Source organism: Ostrea edulis, chromosome 10, assembly GCF_947568905.1.
Source record: "Ostrea edulis chromosome 10, xbOstEdul1.1, whole genome shotgun sequence".
Taxonomy (NCBI): Eukaryota; Metazoa; Mollusca; class Bivalvia; order Ostreida; family Ostreidae; genus Ostrea; species Ostrea edulis.
Genome location: NC_079173.1, coordinates 5,425,545 through 5,440,764, shown reverse-complemented (window position 1 = coordinate 5,440,764; position 15,220 = coordinate 5,425,545). Strand labels below are relative to the sequence as shown.

At 36.9% G+C, this 15,220-nt stretch overlaps 1 long non-coding RNA gene across 4 annotated transcripts in view; it reads right to left on the bottom strand.

The window, feature by feature from the left end:
- LOC130050896 (uncharacterized) overlaps positions 1-14,380 on the bottom strand; it is an 80,819-nt gene extending 66,439 nt beyond the window's left edge. The window contains exons 1-4 of one of the 4 annotated variants that reach the window (XR_008799272.1): positions 14,310-14,380; positions 12,607-12,746; positions 8,648-11,121; positions 4,647-4,757 (exon numbers count right to left, since the gene is read on the bottom strand). This is a non-coding gene — a long non-coding RNA (uncharacterized LOC130050896). Of the gene's footprint in view, positions 1-4,646; positions 4,758-8,647; positions 11,122-12,606; positions 12,799-14,309 lie in introns of those variants that run through there. The other 3 variants (XR_008799273.1, XR_008799274.1, XR_008799271.1) reach the window with 3 other exon arrangements.
- Between the last annotated feature and the right edge of the window lie 840 nt (positions 14,381-15,220).

Here is a 15,220-nt window from a genome sequence, read left to right as displayed (position 1 = left end):
TATGTCAGGAAGCTTTCATGTAAATCTCAGCTTTTCTGGCTTAGTGGTTCTTGAGAAGAAGATTTTTAAAGTTTTTCCCTATACATTTGTATGTAAAACTTTAATCCCCCCTTGTGGCCCCATCCTACCCCCCCCCCCCCCCCCCCGGGGGGCCATGATTTGAACAAACTTGAATCTGCATTATGTCAGAAAGTTTTCATGTATAAATCAGCTTTTCTGGCTCAGTGGTTCTTGAGAAGAAGAGTTTTCCTATATATTTGTATGTAAAACTTTGATACCCTACTGTGGCCTCATCCAACCCCCGGGGCCCATGATTTGAACAAACTTGAATCTGCATTATGTCAGGAAGCTTTCATGTAAATCTCAGCTTTTCTGGCTCAGTGGTTCTTGAGAAGAAGATTTTTAAAGTTTTTTCCTATATATTTGTGTGTAAAACTTTGATCCCCCCTTGGGACCCCATCTTATCCCCGGGGGCCATGGTTTGAACATACTTGAATCTGCACTATGCCAGAAAGTTTTCATGTAAAAATCAGATTTTCTGGTTCAGTGGTTCTTGAGAAGAAGATTTTTAAAGATTTTTCCTATATATTTGTATGTAAAACTTTGATCCCCTATTGTGGCCCCATCCAACCCCAGAGGCCTATGATTTGAACAAACTTGAATCTGCATTATGTCAGGAAGCTTTCATGTAAATCTCAGCTTTTCTGGCTTAGTGGTTCTTGAGAAGAAGATTTTTAAATGACCCCACCCTATTTTTGCATTTTTGTGATTATCTCCCCTTTGAAAGGGACATGGCCCTTCATTTGAACAAACTTGAAAGCCCTTCACCCAAGGATGCTTTTGGCCATGTTTGGTTGAAATTGGCCCAGTGGTTCTGGAGAAGAAGTCGAAAATGTGAAAAGTTTAACAGACGGACAGACAGACGACGGACAAAAAGCGATCAGAAAAGCTCACTTGAGCTTTCAGCTCAGGTGAGCTAAAAACAGCAAGGTCATGATTCGTCATGTTAATATGCAAACACGTTTAAATAGTGCAGATAATTCACTTAAACAAATCATTTTCAAGTGTAGCAGGTGTGTGGATTCAAGTGATTTATACCCCTGCGACTATAGCGGGGGAGGGGGAGGAATATTGTCCTGTCCTGTATGTCTTCCCCTACTTTAACATTGCTACTAACTTTTGAATTGGGAGTCGTATGGCTCTCATATTTCATATATCGGTATTCTATGCAACAAGACCTTCAAGACATTACCAGAGATTTCAACCTGGTGACGTAAACCTTAGCGTTTGATGTTTTTAAAGAAACCCAAACTTAGACAGAATCTCCTGAACTATTTAAAGTACAGCCTTCAAATTTTGTATATGAATTCCTTCTGACAGAACCTTTCATTTTACACCATTGTCTTCGACTTTGCAATCTTGACCTTGAAGTTTGACTTATATTTCAAAACTTCAGGTGAAACTTGAACCTTGCTGCTCATCACTTTTGAATTGTAAGTGATGGGTCATTCATTTTTCATGTGCGCATTTCTTGTGACAAAACCTTTATAGCTATCAAAGTTTTTATTTGTGACATTGGCTTTGGAGTTTGACCAACTTTTAAAAAAACCTCATCAAGGTCATATCTCCAGAACTATTTAAGCTGGGGCTTTCATATCTTGTATATCAGATTCTTTATCACAAGACCCTTTGCTAAAATGATATTTGACCTTGACCTTGAAGATTTACTCCAGCTGCAAAACCTTTATTGGTACTTCAACTTGCTGAAAACCTTTAAATGGTGAATAAGAGATCTTTCGTTTTACTAAATCCAAGAGACCTTGAACAATTCTATATGACCAATCACTTCATGTTAAATTCTTGAGTTGGAGAGGATATTCTAAGATTTAGGAACTTGTGGCCAATTCTTTTGTTAAAATATCTGGGAAATCATATATGTTAAAATCAAATTTAGTTGATTAGTAGAAGAATACCCATGTGTTAATAAAATGTCCACACTTAATGCAGAGAGTTAATTACACATGGTCGTTCACTGCACTCTTTTCTTTGTTATTCGCGATTTTCTTTAACTTCTTGAGATTTTACTGCTCACAGTTCTTCAAAGAGATAATACAGCTCATTTTGCCCAAAAATCACAAAATAACAACTTTCCTAGAGCTTTCTAAAATTTTGTTGCATTATTGAAGGTATGAACTTTGCAATTTAGATACATTTCTATAGTTAAAAATTCTCGTTTAAACCCTAAAATTAATACTTTCTGATGGCCCTTGCAAAAAATATCGAGCCTCCAACAATAATGTACAGACGCATGGCCACTGACAAGGAACAGTGCTGCCCTCCAGTAAGAGAAAGTGAAAATAGGTAGATCCAGTATTTTGACAAATTATGCGAGAACTCACACGCGAACTAAAATTTACGTGTGGATCAGTATGACCGTAACCAAGAGCTACGAGAAACACATACAGGTCTTTAAAAGTAAGTGCTATTTTTATCTGAACACATCGCACGTTTGTTTATCAAAAATTGGTTGGTCAGTACAGATATGGAATGGTTTCTGCTAGGGGGATGATTTATAATTTCTTAATTATATGAAAAGTAAGTTTGGATCCCTTAAGGGGTATTTAAATAAGTTTCTACATGACAAATTAGCTGTCATTTTAAATCACGTGAGATAAAATAACCATGTAAGCATGAAGAAACCTTTGAATTCCGGATGATCTTCAAAGCGTAGCTGAGAGCACACTGATGCGTTCAATGTTATAAATTGACAGTATCAATATGATTCTATAGGTGTACATGATTTTAAAAAATACTTGATTAGAATATGGAAATGAGCTGTAGTGTGGATCCTTTTGACTTTTATCTCCGATAATATACTGCTTTTGAAAACAAGAAGCCCACAGGTCTTATTGGTCACCTGAATACTAGTGAAAAAGTATCAACACTACTCCCACAGGCTATGCAATCTAGAAAAAAAATTCCTATTCTGAACATCTAAGCTAAATTCTAATGTTCAGCAACAGTATAAAACAAGATGCGTTCTGGAAACTTCACTGCCCTCAAAAGTGCCTACACTGATGAAATGCTTTAAATGATAGGTGTATTAGCATTAAAACATCAAAAGCTATGACTAATTTGGACCCATCCTAAATTCCTAACCCTGGGTTTTAAAATTCACAATTTTGTGTACATCCTTTTTTGCTATTCATAAGTATGCATTTAGATTTTATACAATAACAGTAAACTTACACATAAATAGTATATACTAAGTTTGGCCCTTCTTGGGGTCAGTACCCCTACTCTGGGAATCATCAAATTTATAATTTTGGTAAAGGACTGCCTGCTCTATCCATTTAGTTTCAATTTAGTATCAATAGCACTAAAGAGGATGTTATTTAAGTGTTTTTCACATAAACACTATATACCAAGCTTGGTCCCGCCCTGGGGTCAGAACCCCTACCCCAAGGATCATGAAATGTACAATTTTGGTAGAGACTTTCCTGCTCTACATCAATATGCATTTAGTTTTTCTTACACGTGTGTGGTTCTTGAGAAGATTTTTTGAAAATTGGCCAATTTTGGGCAGTTTTTGTCCCACCCCATAGGCCCCAGGGTTGCAGGAATCCTGAAATTTACAATTTATGGTCCCTTTGTTCCAAATATGTTTCATACCAAATTTGAAACGGCCTGGAATGATAGTTATCAAGAAGAAATTAAAAATGTCAATTGTTCACCATTTAATAACTGACCATTTTGGCCCCAACCTCATACCAAAAACCCCTATCCCTAGGATCATCAAATTTACAATTTTGGTAAAGGGCTACCTGTTCTTTCTAAATATCTATTTACACTTTCAATTTAGTATCAATAGCACTAAAGATGTTATTTAAGTGTTTTACACATTTAGTTTTTCTTACGCATGTGCGGTTCTTGAGAAGATTTTTGAAAATTGGTCCATTCTGTGCAGTCGTTGGCCCGCCCCTAATGCCCCAGGGGTGCTGGAATCCTGAAATTTACAATTTATGTCCCCCTTGTCCTAAATATGCTTCATACTAAATTTGAAAAGAATTGGACAGACAGTTATTAAGAAGTTAAAAATGTTCCATTGTTAACGCATGACCGACGACACACAATGCACGACGGACGACACACAACGCACGACGACGGACGACAACCAAATGCAATAGGTCACCTGAGTAAAAAACTAGCTGTGTCATAGCTATACAATTGCCTTTACTCAAGGTTCATCATTTTACAAAAAAGAGAAGATTTTTCCTCTATATTACTATGTAATACTTCTGATCCTTAAATATGACTCCACCATTTTTGATCCCCTTTTGTGGTCCCATCTTACTCCGTGGTGCCATAATCTGAACAAACTTGAATCTACACTATGTCAGGAAGCATTTATATAAATTTCAACTTTTCTGGCTTAGCGGTTCTTGAGAAGAATTTTAAATAACTCTACCCTATTTTTTGTTATTACCTCCCCTTTGGATGGATGAAAAAACTGATGCTGGACAAAATTTGATCAGAATAGCTCACTTTAGCTTTCAGCTCATGTGAGCTAAAATGGTTTAACACTATATGCCCCAGCCATTCTCTGAATGAGGAATAAAACATTTTACATAATTTCATTTCCAAACCTGACATTTTCTACAGCAATACTGAATAGAGCTATCCAAGTTCTACAAAATGTTAGAGTCTCAGGGAAACTATCTTCATCCATCAGCCGGACATCTCAAGTAACTGCTACCCTGTAAAATTGATTTCAACATTAAGTACTAGGTACCCAAAATGATTTCTTCCCACCATAATATTATGCTATTAGAACAAGAATGTCTACAAAAATCCATGTAATCATTCTGAATGTACCAAATTGAGAACAAACGTCAATTTAAAAACACTCACTTCACAATATCTAATCTCTGTATACAAAATAAAATGTACATTAAGTCCTATACGACATCAATGAAAAGTTTCTCGCCCCCTCACCTCCCAGCGTAAAGTTCAGAAAATAGTTCTCCATCCCCTCTTGTCTCAATGTAAAGTTCAGAAAATAATTCTCATCCCTGTCACCTCACTACACAAAGTTCGGAAAATAGTCCTCCAATCCATCACGTCTCAACGTCAAGTTCAGAAAATAGTTCTCCACCCCATCACCTCCCAACATAAATTTCAGAAATCAGTTCTCACCCCCTCACCACCCAACGTAAAGTTCAGAAAATAGTTTTCCAACCAATCATGTCTCAACATAAAGTTCAGAGAATAGTTCCCCATTGATCACTGTTCGTTATCTTCAGCTTTCTCCTATCCTAAGGATATAAGGATTTTCACCATGTGTTCACATGTAAAACTTTGTGGCCCCATCCTACCTCCAGGGACCATGAATTTTATAAATTTGAATCTGCACTATGTCAGGAAGCTTTCGTGTAAATGTAAACTTCTTTGGCCCAATGTTTATTGAGAAGAAGATTTTTAATAATTTTCCCTTAATATTTGTACACATGTATATAAAACTTTGATCCCTTATTGTGACTCTACCTTTCTCCGGACGTCTCCATATGAGTAAAATTTTCTCGAGAGGGACGTTAAACAATATACAATGAATCAATCCACCCTTCTCCTGGGGGCATATTTTAAAACAAGAGGCCCATGGGCCACATCGCTCACCTGAGTCACTTTAACACATGGAAAATGAATTTTCCATTGTTATTCCGTTAACTTTTCAGGAGCCATGTCAGATTTTAAGAAACTTGATTCTGCACTATGTTGGGGAGGTTCAGGTACATTGAAATACAACTTTTCTGGCACAGTGGTTTTTGAGAAGAAGATTTTTAAAGATTAATTATCTTACATTAACACATATGAAAAACGGTTTCCCCTATTGTGGACATACCTGACCCCCGGAAATCATGATTTGAACAAACTTGAAACTGCACCATGTCATAAAGGTTTCATGTATATTTCAACTTTTTTGGCACAGTAGTTCTTGAGAAGAAGATTTTTAAAAATTTATCATATATTTACACATATGAAATACAGTTTCCCTTATTGTGGCAAAACCTGACACCCCGGGGGCCATGATTTCAACAAACTTGAATTTGAACTATGTCATAAAGCTTCAAACTTGAATCTGAACTATGTCAGGAAACTTCGATGTAAATTTGAACTCTTCTGGCTCAATGGTGCTTGAGAAGAAGATTTTTCCTATATAAATACATATAAAATGTGGTTTCCCCTAGTGTGGCCCCACCCAACCCCCAGGGGCCATGATATGAACAAACTTGAATCTGCATTATGTCAGGAAGCTTCCATGTAAAGTTGAACTCTTCTGGCTCAATGGTTCTTGAGAAAAAGATTTTAAAAGATTGTTCCTATATAAACACATATAAAATATGGTTTCCCCTATTGTGGCCCCAACCGACTCCTGGGGGCCATGATATGAACAACTTGAATCTGCATTATGTCAGGAAACTTCCATGTAAATTTGAACTCATCTGGCTCAATGGTTCTTGAGAAGAAGATTTTAAAAGATTTTTCCTATATAAATACATATAAAATATGGTTTCCCCTATTGTGGCGCCATCCGACCCCTGGGGGCCATGATATGAACAAATTTGAATCTCCATTATGTCAGCAAACTTCCACTAAATTTCAACTATACTGGTACAGCGGTTCATGAGAAGAAGATTTTTAAATGGCCCCACCCTATTTTTACACTTTTGTGATTATCTCCCCTTTGAAGAGAACCTGGCCCTTAATTTGAACAATTTTGAATTCCCTTCAACTAAGGATGATTTGCATTAAGTTTGAATGAAATTGGCTTACTGGTTCTGGAGAAGAAGATTTTTAAAAATGTTCAGTGTATTTTTACTGATTTGCTATTATCTCCCCTTGGATAAGGGGTTCGGCCCTCATTTGAACAATTTTGAATTCCCTTCACCCAAGCATGATTTGTGCCAACATTGGTTAAAATTGGCCCAGTGGTTTTGGAGAAGTTGAAAATGTAAATGTTTAACAGACAGTCGGACAGACAGACAGATGGACGACGGCCAAAAAGCGATCAGAAAAGCTCACTTGAGCTTTCAGCTCAGGTGAGCTAAAAACTTGAATTTGCACTAGTATCTCAGGAAGCTTTTTGGTAAAAGCAAACTTTTTTGGCTCAGTGATTTTTCAGAAGATGATTTTCAAAAGATTTTCCCTATACATGTATATTTATCTGTGAAACTTTGATCCCCTATTATGGCCCTATCCTACACTCGGGCGCCATAATTTTAACAAACTTGAATCTGCACTATGTCAGGAAGCTTTCATGTAAACTTGTATTTTCCTGGCACAGTGGTTCTTGAGAAGATTTTCAAAGATTTTACCTATACATTTGAATGTAAAAGTTTGATCCCCTATTGTGGCCCTAATGAATCCCCGGGGGTCATGGTTTTAACAAACTTAAATCTGTACTATATCAGGAAGCTTTCATGTAAATTTCAGCTCTTCTGGTTCCTGACAAGATCATTTTTAAACAATCACACCCTATTTTTGCATTGTTGTGATTATCTTTCATTTGAACAAACTTGAATCCCCTTTACCCAAGGATGCTTTGTGCCATGATTGGCTGAAATTGGCCAATTATTTCTGGAGAAGAAGATTTACAAAAGTCATCGATGTATTTTCACTATAAAATTTCGCTATTAACCCCCCTTGGAAAGAGACACGATGCTTCATTTGAACAAACTTGAATTGTGTCAGGTTTGGTTGAAATTGGCCTAGTGGTTCTGGAGAAGACTTTTTAAAGATGTTAATTTAGTTTCACTATTTTGCTATTATCTCCCTTGGAGAAGGGTGTGGCCCTTCATTTGAACATACTTAAATTCCCTTTACCCAAGGATGCTTTGTGCCAATATTGATTGAAATTGACCCACTGGTTCTGGAGAAGAAGATGAACATGTGAAAAGTTTATGATGACCCCTACGACAATGATGACGGACAATGGACAAATTTTGGTAAGAAAAAATGGCCCCAATGTACATTATTTCAGCCCAATAAATTTCAGAATGTCCCCACCATTTTACCATAAATGGGGTCATTGGCCTGTTGTGTTTGTCCTTCCCAAGCACCGATGACCTTAATCCTATCCCCTGAAGCCAGACTTCAAACAATTTACAATATGTCAGGAAGGTTTCAAATAACTTATAGACGTTTCATCATTTCTAGTTCATTAGTTATGGAGACGATTCTTAAATAACCCATTGCTATTTTTTTTTTCATTTGTTGATTATATAACCTTAAAAGCTAGGTCCTTCATTTAAACGATTTCTAATCCTTTAACAATACTAAGTTTGGTTGAAATTGGGCTATGTTATTGTAGAGAAGTTGAAAATAACTTTACAGACAGATGGACAGACAGATGTACAACGGACAATAGGTGATCAGAAAAGCCCACTTGAGCTTATATTACTATGGATGCAATGTTTAATATCGTCCTACATTCGGATTTCTCTCTGCAGAGTTTTTTATGCCCAAAACTAAACATGATCTGAATGCTGGAGGATATTAAACACTGAGGATAGGGTAAAGACAATGGGTGATCAGAAAAGCCCACTTGAGCTTATTGCTCAAACAAGCTAAAAAAAGATAGAAATTTTACCAGCTCCATACAAAAGTTTGTCTCCAGAAATGGATCAGATGATAAGAAAATCTCTGTCTGCTTTTAAGAGATACCAGTAGAAACTGCTCCTACTGCACGGTGTCACAATCTCATGAGGCCCAGGGAGCTGAAAAACCAAACTGAGAATGAGTGCTGGAATGGCCAGAAATCAGACAGGTACTAGTACATGTAAATGAAAGTTTCAGCAAATTAAAATCCCCAAGAATTTTGTCGCGGTGGCCGAGAAGTTAAGAGCGTTCGCCCAGCATGCGAAGGGCCGGGGTTCGAATCCCGACTGTGACAGACCTAAGTCATTAAAATAGGTAGTGACAGTTCCATCGCCAAACCATCAGGTGTGGATGTCACAGGTCCTCGGAGATTACCTTAAAAACAGATGTATCGTGTCACAGTAGGTGTGGCACGCTAAAGAACCCTCACTGCTCAATGGCCATTGGCACCGAGCATAGTCCTAAATTTGAAGCCCTTTATCAGTCTTGGTGACGTCTCCATATGAGTGAACAATTCTCGAGCGAGACGTTAAGCAAGATACAATCAATCAATCTAAACAAGAGACTCACTGGTCTTATCGGTTGTCATAATTTTGACTCGAGATAGGAAAAACTCCTCGTTTTCAAACTGAACATTGACATATGGAAAAGAAACACAAACAAGAAATAACTTCATTCACACAGAAAGGACACAAACAAAACCATTCACACTCTACATGCTCACTAGCACTCAAAACTCACACACTCAAATTACATAACATAGCGCTTTTTCCAGCTGCTAAAACCGCTTCACAATACATTATCACCCCGGCAGATCTTATATCAACCTAGAACTTTCTCAGCTTCCTGTGAAGCATACAGTGCAAGCTGTTGTTACAGGCGCTAAAGCACTAACATTCTAACAATATCTTTCACTGTCTATAGCCAGGTACCCCTTTTACACTTGGGTGGAGTGAGGAAATTCATGTAAATTGCCTTTCCCAGGGACACAACGTCGGCTCTGCCGCGGCCAGGATTCGAACCCACGACCTTTTGGTCAAGAGTCTGACAGGCTAGCCACGAGGCCACTGATGATGGACAATGCATACCATCTTAAGACAGACAGACAGACATACATTACTGTACAGTGATACGTCCCACCGACAAACGGACTTACAGACATTGATGTACCGTCTACAGACAGACATACATTAATATACCATAATACGTCCCACCTACAGACATTGTTCCATAATACACCCCATCTACAGACGTATATGGAGATATTGCTGTACCATAATACAATCTATCTACAGACGGATGTACAGGCATTTCTGTACCATAACACTGCCCATCTACAGACAGACATACATATATTGTTGTACCATAATACGTCCCATCTACAGACAGACATACAGACATTGCTGTATCACAATATGTCCCATCTACAGACGAACATACAGACATTACCGTACCATAATACATCCCATCTACAGACAGACATACAGACATTGTTGTACCATAATACGTCCCATCTACAGAGAGACATACAGACATTGTTGTACCATAACACTGCCCATCTACAGACAGACATACAGACATTGTTGTACCATAACACTGCCCATCTACAGACAGACATTTTGTACCATAATACATCCCATCTACAGACAGACATACAGACATTGTTGTATCATAATACGTCCCATCTACAGACAGACATAAAGATATTGTTGTACCATAATACGTCCCATCTACAGACAGACATACAGACATTGCTGTATCATAATACTTCCCATCTACAGAGTACAGACAGACATAGATATATTGTTGTACTATGGTATGTCTCATCTACAGACAGACATACAGACATTGCTGTACCATAATACGTCCCATCTACAGACAGACAGACATACATTACTGTATCACAATATGTCCCATCTACAGACGGACATACAGACATTACCGTACCATAATACATCCCATCTAAAGACAGACATACAGACATTACCGTACCATAATACATCTCATCTAAAGATAGACATGCAGACATTGCTGTACCATAATACGTCCCATCTAAAGACAGACAGGTATATAACATGTCCTGGAGAGTCAGGTGCATGTAATCTATGTTCAATTCTGTAGGTAAACTGGTACAATACAGGCAGCTATAACTCATGTCTTTGACTACCAACCAAATTGAAAACATTCACACAACATTTAATATGTAAAATAACATCATTAGCAAGTGCTGTATTATAATTTACATAGTCTAAGGGAGATAACTGTAAAATCTGCCTTCATGCTCTTTACATGAACTAAACTTTTTACAGTAAAAATGAATACTTCTCTGACTCTTCTTGGGGCAAATGAGGACACCCACTGACTGCTACACCCCAGCACTGATTTCAGTAAATTGTTCAGTCTCCAACAGCTGACAATGATGGGATAGTCAGTTAAAACATTTCTTCTGCCCATTCAGACAAGTCCCTAAAAATTTTAATGATAATTTATTGCTAAAATTGAGAATGCAAATGAGGTTGAGCTGATCGAGACACATATGTTGCCAGCTGGTGAATGTCAAGACACTTGGGAGAAATGAGTCCCTACATGAAATCCCTGTTTAAAGTGAGTGGTTACCTGCTGTAACCCCGGGCTGTACACATTATGTATTCGGGGGAGGGCGAGTTGTTCTTGCAGCCAGCAACTCTAACTGTGTACTCCTTCCTTAAAAGTGTCACCTCAAAGCATGAAATAATTAAAATGGTGACAAAGAATGAACTTTGCTGACTACATGGTCACTTACTAGATGACAATGACAAAACGAAGATGACTAGTGATGGCGGCCCGGGAATCGATGAGAATTTCATAATCGATGATTGGTTTACTAACTAATTATTGATTATAATCGGACATAAAGAAATTCAATAATAATTACAGTAATTAAAGTACATATGTACTGAAAAAGTGTAAATAAATATTTTCTATGTTTATATTTGTTGTTTCTATAGCTGAGAGTCTAGTATAAGTGAATATTTTCTGTGTGTATTTTTTTTTATTCTTTTATTGGTAATTGCACATATAAAAGTTGCCCAAAACATATATTGTTTGCTTCAGTTATATCCCACGGCCCGTATATCAAAGTTAAATGTCATTAACTGACTAGCAGTCAAAATATAATTAGGGCCTAATGTTCAGCAAAGTAAAATGAGGAAAGAAATTCATTTCATTTCGTGGCTTTACTAGCTAGTATCAAGACTCTCTTTGATAATAGTCCTTCGTTTATATGCCTGAATCAAAGTATGGCTATCTCAGTATCTGACCAAGCGAACATGCTTTATTCCCCGTGTATGGATACTTTCGCTTTTGAGTGCGCCGCCATTACGATAAACAAAACTTTTAGGTTACTAGATATATTCTTCAAAAACTACAGTCGTTGAGAAAACAAAATCTAAAAAGCTATTAATTGGAATAAAATTTTCGTAATCGAGAGCTTAGAATTTGCCAACAATCAACTGATTTTCGATTATAATCGATGATTGTGTTCCACTAAAGATGACGTCGACTATTGTGTTAGTTTTATGTGACAAACAAAACCTAGCTCAGACCCATTTTTTAATAATATCTATAATTATGTAACAAGACTTGATTTATTTCTTCAAGAGATTATAAATACAGTGTATATATATTTCTTCTTTTCTAAATTATTTGCTAGCAGTTAACATGGTTATTAGGTACAATATATATACTATGTGTTAGTAAGTGTAACAATGAATGTTTGAAATCTAAGAATTTGTTTTTAACAAAAGTGTTTTATTATATTCATGAATCATGATATTTTTAAGCCAGCCGTTTTCATATCCATTGGGCCAAAGGGGCGGTAAAAGTTTTCAGATGATTATTCAAAAAAATAAGTTGATAACCGGCCAAGTGACCAGGCAAGTAAAACTGATTTAAAATAATGTAGGTCTGTACCTTGTAATGCTTCTCAAGAAACTTCTCTGATGGGAGGAACAGTCCTGGTCACTCTTCTGATAATGGACTAGGCAGATCAATTCCATGTCTGTGTGCAGGGTAGTGCTACAATCCCCATCATTAGCTTAGTGGACAACATTCTAGATAAAATAGACAATACGAAATAAATATCTCAGTACAAAAACAAAACAATCGAGACACAAAGTAGACAGGATTACGAGCCCGAGACAAAAAAGTGGACATCCTGAGCAGCGTTCTAATCCAAATCATTAGTTTTACAATTATTCTTTGACATTAATATTCATTTAATTATTACATTAAATGATGCATTTTTGATGCTGTGCCCCACAACGAAACCCCACAGGTGGATATAGTGCATCTTCCCCTACCTGGACTCAGGGGTCGCGATGGTAACTATGAATCTACAAGACATGGAGATGCTTAGTACACATAATTCTAAAAAAAAAAAATAGAATTCATCATGATTGCTAGGGTCCTTTGAAAGAATTTCATTAAAAAATATCTACTTTATTCATACATAATCATTATAACTCTTTTGTGACTCCATCCTAATCCCAGGGGTCATCTTAACATGAAATAACTGTAATCTACAGTGAATGAGGATGCCCATCTGAGTTGCAGCATTATCTCTTTTAAAACAAAAATCTCAGTTCTGTGTATTCCTCCTTAGTGACCTCATCTTGAACACAAGAGTCGTGTTGTGGACAAATTAAGGTACATGATGATGGTTGCATATATATATATTTATTTGTAAAATGAATTTAAATTTGTGGTTCCTAAAAAGAAAATTTATTTTGGAAGAAAACACCTTTTCCTCTTGTGACCTCAGTAGTCACTGTGTGAACAAACTTGAATGTACACTTCATGAGGATGCATGTATATTATTTTAACTTATATATATATATATATATTCCAATAACCATCATGGTTCTCAAGATATACGACAGAGACTTGGTGGGCCTTACTGCTCACACGAGTTTTGTATTTCTGTAGCCGCTGTCCGAGATCATTGTGTCTACAAACTGGAATCTACACTTAGTACACGAGGGTGAGGGCATTACAACATAAAGAATTATATCATTGACGATTGTGGATTTTAAATGCATTTTGAAAGAATTCTTATCAAATACACTTCTATATAAAACTTTAGACTCCTAGGCTGTCCCACACTAATGGGTGGGTGGTGCAGGTCACAATGGTGTGCATAAATTAAAAAAAATTTAAGTCCTTACTCCTAACACAGATCGAGGCCACAATATTAAACAACTTGAACCTTTATATCAAATCGACAAATGTCATATTGTATCCTGTGGTTCTTTGAACCTCTTTTAATACCTCATACTTGTCCCCAGAGGTAACTGTGACCCAAACCAGTGGCGGATCTACAGGGAGTTAACACCCCCCCCCCTACATTTGGTTGAATAATCTTTTAAAAAGAAAGAATTTTTTGTCATTTTATGGTCTTGGGTAGAAAAAGTACACATTTAGGTCGCACCTCTTTCAACACTGCCAGATCCGCCACTGGTGTAAACAAACACAAAGTTACGTTAGGCCTAGGTTGACAATCCCAATAGATATTTCTTTTATGCAACTCACATAGATCTATATAGATAATTAACCAGACGATATATTCAGTGTACTACCTAATAACACTGTACCCGACAGTCATTTTTGCTAAGTACCTGCAAAGATCACTAAAATAAGCTTTTCTTCAGAATTCAACATCCATTTCCGTTTTCACAGCAAGTGTCTTCTGCTTCTTAGAGAAAGACAACTCTGGTAGAGTTTTAGTGGTATAAATGAACATGAAATGAGTTGTAGTTCTTGATAACAAATCGGTGGCGGATCCAGAAAATTCTTTCAAAAAGGGAGGTGAATCGAAGACCGCAAAAGAGCAAATGCTGATAATTTTTGGTTGATAACGTTCAAATAAAACCCACCCACTAGATCCGCTACTGTAAATTATGTACTGCTCAGCTAAAATTATCATTTCAAAAATAGCAGCACATAATCTTCCCACTCCACATACTTATTGAATTGTCAAAATGTTGTAGATCTCGCCACATTTTTTACGCTTTGGCTGTAAGGTTGATTTGAAGAATCTTTTCTCGGAATATTCAGATACGAAATAAGCCACAGGAAGACAAGCAGTCATTTCACCCCCCCCCCAACCCCATCCCCCCTCTTAATTGATTTGTAAATGACAAACGATTCATAGAGCTTGAAAAATGTCTCCTATTTAAGTCATTTTTACTAATTTCGATTATAAGGTGAAATTAGTAAAATAACGCAAATTGTAAGTTTTTTTTTGGAAAAAAATGAAGTAATACTCCTAATAATGTAATTTAAAAAAAATCAAAAGATTTTGTCATTTATTTCTCCGGGAGTGGAAGAAATTATTGCTTCTTTTATCGTTTAGTACATTTTTCCAAACAATATACCACGATTTACCTTAAATTTGAAAATTTTAGGGGGAAGGGGGGGGGGGGGGGGCGCCGGCTGCGCCCCCTTTAAATCCGCCACTGACCACGTAATTCTCAATGACCATGTAGCAAGTGACAACGTGGCAAGAATTCAGTCGTCATCGAAAGCA